Source organism: Ursus arctos, unplaced genomic scaffold (assembly GCF_023065955.2).
Source record: "Ursus arctos isolate Adak ecotype North America unplaced genomic scaffold, UrsArc2.0 scaffold_2, whole genome shotgun sequence".
In the NCBI taxonomy this organism is placed as follows: Eukaryota; Metazoa; Chordata; class Mammalia; order Carnivora; family Ursidae; genus Ursus; species Ursus arctos.
The window spans coordinates 41,427,261-41,439,483 of NW_026622874.1; positions in this window are offsets into that span (position 1 = coordinate 41,427,261).

The window sequence follows — 12,223 nt, forward strand, 5'->3', positions numbered from 1 at the left end:
CTACCACTATGGGAGGGTTCTGTGAGAGCAAAGCAGCGAGGGTCGAGCTATTGAATTTAGCAGAGCCTTTTCATCCAGGTGACAAACTCATGGCAAGGCAATCCACCCCTTCCTCCCTCCCTCCTCTTCTCCTGTCTGTCTTCGTATGCATCTTAGAATTAAACCAGAACGTATTCAAAGTATGTTGGAGAATAGCAGTATGCTACAAGATGTCACCTGCATTCGCCCACATCTTAGTTGAGGACTTTGCATTATTTCCAAGAAGAAAAGATGAGAAGCCCCACATTCACATCCCACGTGTCAACGTTAAATCTTCAAGTTGAGAAAGGACCTTGAAAGTAAGTAGAGGCACGCTACGTTTCCCTAAATACTCATTGAGACTTGTGGAAAAAACATTGTTATTTATTTTGGCCAAAAGATTACTGATATCATAGACCCGTATTCAGTTTTCACTTGGGGGCCATCTCCTGCTACTCCTCTGCTCCACTGGGCCAGTCATTTGTATTACGTAAGAGTTGGACTTAGATGAACTTGATGGAGACAGATTGTGAATTCAACTGTAAATAATGCACTTAAAATAAGAATTAGTATGTCTTTTGTAAGCACCACGCTTATCAGTGGCTCAAAACCTTCTTTTCATTTTGCTGTTTATTTCCACGGGGTAGATTAACCTGTGCTCTTAACAGCAGAATGTTTACTTATGTAGAAAAAAATGTTCCTAAAATGGATCTAGCATGGAATGACCTGAACACTTTAGAAACCAGCTTCATTAAATTTATTTTGGAAGGACATAAATTAAAATGTTTAAAAACCATTATTTTAGAGGACATGAGGTCGTTTGCATAATCTCAAGGAGAGATAGGAAACCAAGCTTGGAGTGTGGGCAGCCAGAACTTATCTTGCTGCTGCTGTCCCCACCAGTGGACAGGCCTAATGTCGGGCAGGGACAGTCTGCCAAACCCCGGCGTCTACTTGGTCTGGAGGCTGGATGTCTCTCTGTCACCCCTGCACTCTCTCCTGAATAGGTCCGGCTCATGGCCGCATCTTCGGGACATTGTCTTCCACACCGAAATCACAGGCAGGAGCACCCATGGGAGGAGCCTGTGCCCCGTGCCTGCGCCCTGGCTTTAAGGGAATCTGGGAGAACTTGGCTTTTATTTTTAAAAAACAGGCTCACTACATGGAAGAGTTCCCAAATATAGAGTTCCCAAGGCATCTAGATGGCTAAAAGGAATGATAAATGTTACCACACAACGTATGTAATAATGCGATGATTTTAAATACAAATATTTAAATCAGCACATGATTGAGGATTACGTGATAATGTTCATTTTACTACAGTACTTTATTGTAACAATTTCCTGCTTTTCCTCGTTCCACAAATGATGCACGTTTCTTAATTTACTTTGAATTAATTGCATTAAAAGGAATGATTAGTCAACAAAGAAGTCTTTAAAAAAGACATGCTTTCTAGTGTTTGGTCTGGGGTGTGTGTATTAAAATACACATTGAAATTCAAGGCTTGAAATTTTATTCTCCCATTCTGCGTTTGTGAAACGTATTAACTTTTACAGAATTAAAAAAAAAAATGAAGTAGACACTAATCCCACTTTAAGTATGGAAAACCCTCGTGACCACGTAATAAGCCTGGCCGGTGTCACAAGCCACTGGCTAGGAAACACTGCTTTCCTTTTCTCTGGGTGATGCTTGAATCTCAACCTCTGGTTGCTTACTGACTCAGCTTGTGGCATAATCACAGGTGGAGTGCCGAGAGCTAATCCCAGACCCCCCTGCTGCCTGAGATCCAGCTAACTAGTCGCCCTTCCACCCACCCCATCTTCGCCTGCTTGATGTTGAAATCATACTATCTGCTTGAGCTGATCCACGAGTGGACGGCCAGTTCCGTGTTGAGTGGCTCCTTCCAATCCCTCCCTCCAAAATCAACATGAAATGACCCAAACCAAGAAACCAGAGGCCTCTCCAGATGAAGAAATCCACAGTGGACTAGCGTGCCCCCCACAGCCTGGAACTGGGACCCTAGAGCCTCTGCTGCAGGGTGAAGTGCAAGGGGTCTCAGGTGGAACCTTACAATAGCCTATCCCATTTGGCTTTTCATGTACTGAGAATGAAGACTCTTTACACCCACAACGTGTTATTTGCTGAAAAGTGCTTATAAATAGAAGCCTGTAACCTTTTATCACATTTGTTCATTTAGAAACAAAATGGTTGGGACCTTATCTTTGTTAATGCATATGGTATTCCGGTTGTAACCAGCGACCTTTTAGCTAAAAGAAAGTGACAGCAGCTTTTGCTTTCAACCAACCCATAAAACAGAGATGAGGAAACAGATTAAATGTTAAAACAGGGACCTAATCCCTTAGCAGCCCAGTGGGAGTGAGAACGGAGGCTTTCACTATTGAACAGACACCTCTTGGAGGTCACGAAAGATGCATGTCAGCAAGGAGCCCACCTTACCTACCACTTCTCCTGGAAAGGTCCCCAGCCCAGAGTAGCCAGAGCTGGGGGTTGTGCAGATGCTGCCCAGAGAGCGTGCCCTGAGCCTGCCATTCAGAGACTCCCGCAAGCGCGGCCCCAGGCTCTCTAAAGGCTTCCAGGCCATTGCAGTCTGCGCTATCCTCACCTTCTCTTACAAGTCCTACTTACCAGCCAGACCGATCATTCTGCCACGTCAACATCTTGTGCCCTGTGCCGTAGGTTGCTTCACGTGTGTATGTCTTGCTTCTTTAAGAGAAATGTATTGTTGCTGGATTATGCTGATTATTATCTGATTAAATTATTGTCCTATAGTGCACTGGTAATGTGTGAGCACTTGTTAAAAAGAAAAACCACAGGCCCTGGGGTTCCTGGCTGGCTCAGGTAGAGCGTCTGACTCTAGGTCTCGGGGTCATGAGTTCGAGCCCCACATTGGGAGTGAAGGTTACTAAAAATAAATAAGTAAATAAACTTAAAAAAACCCCAAAACCAGAGGTCCAAAATGGTGTCACTTAAGCCAAGTTTCGACCCCTGACCTCTGAAATGGAGTCTTAACCGGGTCCGTCAGGAATTGTCTGATTAGCATGAATAGGTCCTGCACGATCTGGTGTCTGTCTACCTTTCCAGTTTCACCTTCTGCAGCTCCAACCATGACGAGCTATCACTGACACTCTCCTGGGGAGCTTGTCGAACCTCATCTGAGGCATACTGCTGCTCCTCCTTGGGACAAATTCATTCTTGTCCTGCAGGTTATAGTTTATGTTGCCTCTTCGAGGAGAATGTCCGTAAGAACATTTCAGTTTTCTTTCCTGCCCTTCCTCTGGGGTCCCTCCTTCTTCATGGTGCTTACCACTCTGGGCTATAAATATCCATTTGGCCGCCTGCCTCCCTCACTGGACTGGAAGCTTCTAGAGGCAGAACCAGTGGGTTTTATCTGTTTATCCTGCTCAAGCCTTGGACAGTGCCCGGGATGCACGATGGGAACCCAGTTAGTATATGTCGGCTGCAGATGGAATGAATGGTGTATGAGATTTCTGAATCGAGCCTGAGGCAGGCAATTTTGGGGTCTCTATAACACCTGGGTGCAGATGAGACCGAGAGGAAAGTGCAGGTGAGTTGCGTTGCATTGCCCTGTGGTCTGGGGAGACAGGGCTCCCAGCCTGACTGGCCAGTGTGTGAGGCAGGCCTCTTTTACAGAACAGCCAGTAAAAACCTTGCTCCGAGGCCTCCCGAGACTTCGCACATCCCGCTGTGGAGTTGATCTCAACAGAGACTCTGTCAATGTTGCCTCCTCTTTAGGTCCTGCTTCATAAAAAAAAAAAAAAAAAAAAATTCATGAAGTCACTTCTTCAGGTTTTGCTTGATAGGATCCCATTTGGGAGCCAAATTCGAAAGGTTACAAAGATACAGGGCATTTGGCTCCTTTGGCACTCATTTGCTGGGTGACCCTAGGCAAATCACCAAAACTCTCAGGGCTTCAACGTCCCCATGTACATGTCAGCCAAGTGTTCCTGGGCCTCCCCCACCCATGGGTACCAGGGGGGCCACATTAACGTTGGTACTAGAATGTGTTGACTTCTTAGCTCCCGCTGCGTAAGAGCAGAGCCTTGCTTTCCATCTCCTCTGTGATTTCTGGAGTCTAGAGGAAACCTCTCCCATATGTTCATGTTCTGCTGACAAGTTATTTGGGGAGGATCCCTGGCCACTGTCATTGCTGCCAGGCCTGAGGTCTGATTTAAAAAGCAAAAAGTTTGGGTGTGCCTGGGTGGCTCAGTCAGTTAAGCGTCTGCTGTTGGCTCAGGTAGAGATCCCAGGGTCCTGGGATTGAGCCCCAAGCTGGGCTCCCTGATCATCGAGGAGCCTGCTTCTCCCTCTCCCTCTGCCCATCCTCCCCCCGCTTGTCCTATCTCTCTCTCAAATAAATCTTTTTAAAAAATAAAAATAAAAAACGAAAAGTTTGTATGAACTTTTCTTATTGACAAAACCTTAGAGGAAACCTTTTATGATGCATTTGCAAGGGTCCAGACCTTTAGGTAGAAAGTGTGAAAACATGGACATAAAGAAGACACCTAAATCTATAAGCCCAGCCTCAGGGAAAACCTGGTGCTGACTGGAACTCTTGCCTATCCAACCGTGTTCAGAAGGAGGCCTCTTTTCCGAAGTTGTTTCTGGCTTAAGGACAGCAGGTGGCAGCAAAATCAAGCCTTTTGGTAGCAGAAACTTCTGGAGCTTCAAAGGTTCTCAGAGGAGAAGGAGCTTTTAGTGAAACCCTTTCATCTAAAAATCTAAACTGAGCACAAGAACAAAAGCAAAACAGAGAGAGGAACTGCCACAGTTGCCTTAGTCTCTTCAGACCCGGATGTCATTCCCTGCCTGCCATCCACAGAGCCACACCTTGTCCCTCCGAGGAATTCTGGGATGTCTATGGACCGTGGCCAGGAGAGGAACCCCGGGGTTTGTCTCTCCTCGACTAGAGATATTCGACAGGATTCCTGTCCTGATGGTGCCCTTGTCACACGTTGAACCTGGTTCACCAGGAAACAGACTGCTCAGGGCTGGACTGACTGGAGAGGTCAGCCCAAATTCAGAACCAATTTGTGCATGAAGGAAGGGCTTTTTTCAAAGGAAATTTTTGGGGCAATAAAAAGAAATGAAGTACTGATACACGCTACAACACGATGAACCTCAAAAAGGTCACGCTGAGTGAAAAAGACAGTCGTAGAAGACCACACAACGCATGATAACCATTTATAGGAAATGGCCAGAATAGGCAAATCTAGCGAGAAAAACTAGATGAGTGGTTGTCTAGGGCCGGGGAGGTGGTGCTTGGGGAATGCCTGCTAATGAGGACAAGGTTTCTTTTGGGGGTGATGAAAGTGTTCCAAAATTAAGTTATAGTGATGATTGCATAAATCATCATAAATATACTATCAAATTATTCACTTTAAATGGGTGAACTTTATGGGACGTAAATGAGCTCAATAGAACTGCTTAAAAAAGAAGAGAAAGGGGAAGTATAGTTTGATCACTAATGTATTTCGAGTGAAAATAAACCTCAACTTACTATCCAAGACCCCGAGAATGGAAAATTAGATCAATGATAATATAGAGTAGGAGGGATCCCCTCTCCCTGGCTACCTGAAGCACAAGACCAGAGCGAACAAGACACGCTTACAATAGAAATGTGGACAACAACAGTGGGATGGAAACACTGCCCCCCCACCACGACAGGTTTCATGTTAGAGAATTTAAGGCATTATCATCAGAAGCATTTCTAGAAATTACAGAATATTAGAATAAGATGTCAACATGTTAGCCAGCATTGTACTTTAAATTCATGCAAGTTGTTAACTCCTTAGGCATCTACTAACTTGGGGGGGGGGGCAGGTAAATTATACTATTCATGGCATAATGGGTGAGAAACTGGGTTTAGAAGCCAGGCTGCCTTATTGCAGAACTTGGCTCTGTCTCCTGTGAAACCAGGTCAATTGAGGGAATAAAAAGTATCTATCTTACAAGGCTTTTGTAAGAATTCTACACTTTTTTTTAAAAGATTTTATTTATTTATTATTAGAGAGAGAGACAGCCAGAGAGAGAGGGAACACAAGCAGGGAGAGAGGAAGAAGCAGGCTCCCAGCAGAGGAGCCTGATGTGGGGCTCGATCCCAGAATGCTGGGATTACGCCCTGAGCAGAAGGCAGACGCTTAACGACTGAGCCACCCAGGCGCCCCAAGAATTCTACATGTTAATATAAACTGCTTAGAACAGTGCTTGACACACTGTAAGCACTCAATAAATTCATTCATTCAACAAATGTTTATTGAATGTAGTGGTGGTTTAACATGTGACACCGTTAGGTGTTGGGAACACAAAGGCCAATAAAATAGGTTAAGTCCTTGCTCTCATGGAGCTTACTTCCTGGTGGGAAGAGGCAAACAGTAACAAAAGTTACATATAGATTGCTACGGGCTGAATTGTGTATTCTTCCCCAATTCATATGTGGAAGCTCTAACCCCCAATGCAAAGGTATTTGGAGGTGAAGCCTCTGGGAGGTAATTACGGTTAGATGAAGTCATGAGGTTAGAGCCCTCATGATAAAATGCCTTATAAGAAAAGGAAGAGACACCAGAATGCTGTTTCCATCATATGAGGACACAGCAGGAAGGTGGCCATCTACAAACCAGAGAGAGAGCTCTTGCCAGGAGCCAAATCTGCTGGCACCTTGATCTTGGACTTCCAACCTCCAGAGCCACGAGAAATCAATATCCATTGTTTAACCATCCAATCTATGTTATTTTGTTACAGCAGCCTGAGCGGACTCATACAGATTTGTATATTAATATATATTTGAAATAGGAACCCTGCATAGGGACGTGACTGGTTTTACTGCAAGAAAGAGCCGTATACCGAGCTGCAGTGAGGAGCCTGCATTCCCATTTTAGCCATGATACCTCCTTTCCACAGTGTAGCCTCGGAGAAGCCACCTGATGGCTCTTACATCGGATTCCTGCATTTATAAGTTGATGAACTAGATGATCCTTGAAATGTTCAGTTCTGTCCATGTCATAGAATAACAGCTCACCTTTTAGGTAAATCGCACACACAAGTATGCCAATACTCAGGGTGACAGAGAGGGTGCCCTTAACCCTGATTATTTCAATGGCACTCTTCAAATGGAAGATTAATTAAACCCCTAAATTTGGGTTTGTCTTCCTAGTTAACAATATTTCCTTCCTGGAAAATAAATAGTGTGTGTCAGGCAGAGCAGCTCCTTTGGATCATTTTTCTCCCTCTTCCTTGGCTTATTGTGAGCTCTGACTGTGTAGTTCTCCAGGAGTCTCTTCCTTCCCAGATAACAGCAGCGAGAACAGAACTCATGCTTTCCCTGAGGTTCTTTTGATAAATGACTGACATCTGATTGATCCATTCTCATTTCACTTGTTACTTGCACAGAAAAACTGTAAAAAGTGTAACGGCATAAGACAATCATTTTAAAGTTATTCAGACATGGCACGCCCGGGTGGCTCAGTCAGTTAAGCGTCTACCTTCGGTTCAGGTCGAGATCCCAGGGTCCTGGGATTGAGCCCCAAGTTGGGTTCCCTGCTCAGCGAGGAGCCTGCTTCTCCCTCTCTCTCTGCCCCTCCTCTGCTTGTGTTCTCTCTTTCTCTTGCTGTCTCTCTTTCTCTCAAATAAATAAATAAATAAAATCTTGGGCACCTGGGTGGCTCAGATGGCTAAGTGTCTGCCTTCAACTCAGGTCATGATCTCCAGGTCCCGGGATTGAGTCCCATGTGGGGCTCCCTGCTCAGTGAGGAGTCTGCTTCTCCCTCTCTCTCTTCCGCTGCTTGTGCTCTCTCTGTCTCTCTGTCTCTCAGTGAATAAATAAAATCTTTAAAAAAATAAACTTTTAAAAATAAATAAATAAATAAAATATTTTTAAAAAAGTTATTCAGACATTTTGTAAAATTGGATTTTTCTGCTTCTCTCACTTTGGAACACTTTCCGTGGGGTGTCTCGGATGTAAAAGATTTATTCTAATTCTTTTGCTCTTGGATGATCCAAATTCTCTGAGCAGGTGACAGCCTGTAGGAATGCATCCAGGGAAGCATCATGTCATTTCCATCATCTGACCCCTGGGAAGCTTCTGCCACCAAATACACTGAAGGAAACAAAAGCCTTCTCCTGTTGTCTCTGGTGCAGTGGAATTGAGGGACAACCACCAAGAATTCAGAGTATACAGGTGTCCCCCGCTTTTTGAAAGTTCCTGTCACACCACTTTGCCTTTATGGAAGACCTACATTAGTACCTGTTTTGGCTAACTGAAAGAAGTCCAAAGAGGATTTTTGCTTTTATAAAAAAATGCAAAAAAGTGAAGCTAACATTTCACTGGGAGCCCTCACAGAGGCAGCACGTACCCCTGAGCAGCGAGAGCAGCCCCACCATGCTCCTGCCTCTGGGGGCTGCACTTAGCACCCCAACGTCCAGCCGCCAGAGCTCTGAACTCATCTGTGAGCATCGGTGCCTTATCTCCATTTATTTTGTGCCTCTGTTAGCAAGATGTGTCCCAAGGTGTCAGAAAAGCCTAAAACAGGTTATTTTCGGGGTCTGGAAATGCTCAACATTTTTTCCATATAAATCAATGGTAATTCTTTGCTTTACCCCATTTCAGGTTACAAGAGGTTTGGGGGGGGGGAGCCTGTTTTGTGTAAAGGAACTGCCAGGTAGCTTGTGATCGCAGAAATACCTTTTTTTCTGGAGCTACGACCAAAAGGATCTTCATAAAACCAGCGCATGCAGTATTTTCACGTCTGAACAGTCCCTTTGATCATAGACTATTTCTCAAAAAAGCAGAGAAATGAGGTTTTTTTAAATATAAAAATATGCTCAATCTCACTCGTAAGCACAAACAAAAATTATAAGAGGATGTTTGCTGGATTGGCAAAAAAAGAAAAAGTGAATAACCTCCTTTGTTGGCGTTTTCACATAAAGGTTGTGGGAGGACCACTGTTGTCTGGAGGGCACTTTGACAATATCTACCACAATTTTATAGTGCACAAAACCTTGGATTCGGTGATTCTGCTTTTAGGAATTTATCCCATAGATGTTCCAGATGTGCTTAAAGATGTAGGGATGAAGATATTTATTGCAGAATTATTTATGAGAGCAAAACAAACAATCAAGCCAATAAACAAACACAGAAAAAAATCCCTTCATGAAGAAGATTGGTTAAATGAGAGAATAAGCTAGAGTGCATTCATACAATGGGATATTATTAAAGAATGACCCTCCACCACGTATTGCTGAGGGGGAAAATGGTACAGAAACATTTGTTGGTAACTGTATTTGTTTAATATACAGAAACTACTGGCACAGATTGCATCTGGAGAGGGAAATTAGAAAACAGTTTTTCATGTACATCCTTATCTTTCATTGTATACCTTTTTTTAAACATTTGGATTTTGTACCATTTGTATGTATTATGTACCTTCAAAGATAATCAAAATTTCAACAGTCACAATAGTGACACAAAAATTCCATGGGAATAATATCTTACGTTCATTGAATATTGCTAGATGTCAGGTACTGATTTTCTAACACTTTGCATATGTTATTTGATTTGATTCAACCACAACCTTGTAAGATGGTACTATCTTTTTTTAAGAGAGGGGGAGAGGGGAGTGGTCAGAGGGAAAGGGAGAGAGAGAATCCCGAGCAGACTCCACACCCAGCGCAGAGCCTGATGCAGGGCTTGATCTCAGACCCTGAGATCATGACCTGAGCTGAAACCAAGAGTTGGATGCTTAACTGACTGAGCCACCCAGGTGCCCCAAGTGGGTACTACCATCTGCATTTCACAGAGGGGGATAATTGTGGTAGAGAGAGACCGAATAACTTGCCCAAGGATTCACATCTAGTCAGTGGATGAGCTAAGATGTGAACCCAGGCAGTCTGGTTTCAGAGACCAGACTCTTAGCCACTATGCTAGACTACTCCTATAAAATCTCAGATCTCCATCATGATCTCTTAATTATAGTGCAGCCAGTATAAAACTTAGATAACAAACTTAGATATGCAAGAAATAGCTCACTTCTTTATTTTCTTTGAATCAACTTACATCTGATTCTCAGTCCCCATCCAGCTTTATTGGCAGACAATATAATCTCAGTCATTTCTTAGGGCCCCCCCTCCAAGGGTTGTGCAAGGTCTTGGGGTCTTACTGGTCAGCAAAGCCGGACAGAGACCCTGCCAGTTGTCAGCCCACAGTGATGACCACAAAGATGTCCACCAACCCAGTTCAACACTCTCCAACCACAGAATGGAGTCCTGCCCACTCTCACACCCAAGCCGCAGACATCTTTATAGTCTCAGGAAATTTGTTCTTTTCCTTTGCCCGCAGCCTTCAAAGAAGACTCTCTTCGATGAGCTCAGGTTTTATCTAAAGATAGCGAGATCATTCTGCAAAACATCTGTATGGTAAGAAATTACTTAGGACCTCTCTAACTTGCTTAGATAGATAAAAGGGGAAGAGAAAAATAGAGGAAGAAGACTAAGAAATTCATATCTCAATAAATTATCCTGCCACAGAGTCATAGTCATGAAAAACAATATTTTGGATTTGGAATTCTTCTCCCTCATCATTACCATCTTCAAATGTTTGAACTTATGTGGTTCTGGAATGATGACTGTAATAGATAAATAAAACTGTGTCTTCCATTGGTACAGATTTGGACTGCGACGTGGGACAGTTAGTACTCATAGTTTGAATGCAAAGGCACACAGAGTATACTTTGCAGAAGGGACAAAAACCTATGGGGGAAATGAGGATATTTCCCCTTTATACCTTGAACATCCTCAAATAAAAATCAGGCAAGTTCCCAGCCTCTGCTCAGCTAACCAGCACATAAGTGCTGAAAAGACAATATTGGAATCCGAAGCAGGAAGTGTTAGAAGCCACGGGCCTGAAATCAAAGAGACCATGTTTAAATAGAAACCAGGTTGATAGCAGAATTTTAGCATGGTTAGAGCAGGCAGGAGAAAGAAGACGTGTGATCTAAGCATAGCATCTTTTGACTGCAGGAACCTGGGTGAGAGGTCTGCCCCAAATTCCATCTGCCACCAATGAAAGCAGAAAGGAAATATGTAGAGAGAGCCAAGCCATGGGAAAAGACTCCAAGATGGGTGTGCCTCCTGTGTGTTTGGTAATCATGTCCAACTTAGCAAATCTGAGTTTCTTTATTCTTTGGGTTACTATCCATTTTAATGAGCAGGGAACATTTGATCTTAAGCAGTTTCCGCAACCCAATTTCCCTCTAGCCTTTGTAGAGGAAAAGAAATGGCTGCAGTGCTGGTCATATTTGCTTGTGAGGGCTCCTGCTCAGCTACTCCCTGGTCCTTTGCTCCACCTAGTGGATTTCCAGGTTAGAAAGGATCTGAAAAGAGACCACTGATGTGAAGGATGTACTTTTGCTGATAAATCTGGACTTCGGTCAGTTTCTTTATGGACAATACCCTGTTCCACCCCAATCTGTCCTTGTTCACATTGAGTGAGCTCTTTTATTTATTTCCATTTAAGCCAGCATGTAGCTGTAAGTCAGCAGAATCCAATGCATTCCTTTTCTCTCTCTTCCATATGTATCATACAGCATTATATGATAAGAAGGCTCAAATCAGCACAGAAAAGCATATTCTACTCATAATTATATCCCCCAATGGCCAAACTCTATCAAACCTCCACAGGGTCATTTAATTAAATAATGGCCTACCTACTTGTTAATCCCCATGGGGCTCCTTTGAACAATATTGGTTAAATAGTCATAAGATTTTTTTTGGAGAAGTTTCACATTCAATTATAAAAACAGATGAAAGAATATTATAAAGCATGGGAAAGCTAAAGATTTCAGATAGAAAGGGATTCAGAGCTGATTCCTATACAAAATCCCTATGTGGAGACAAATATGAGTACACTGTGTAGGTTTAAATCATTAGAGGATACAAAATAAATTCAACAATCTATACTTATTTGCTAGCCTACTCTGCCCCTGTCAGTCACCAGCCTTAAAATCAATCAAATCATTGTTCTTTATTTCTTACATATAGTTGATATTTAATTGTTGTTATGGGTTATATTGTGTCCCCCCAAATATTCATATGTTGGAGACCTAACCTCCAGTACCTGAATGTGACCTCATTTGGAGACAAGGTCTTTACAGAGGTAATCAAGTAAAAATGA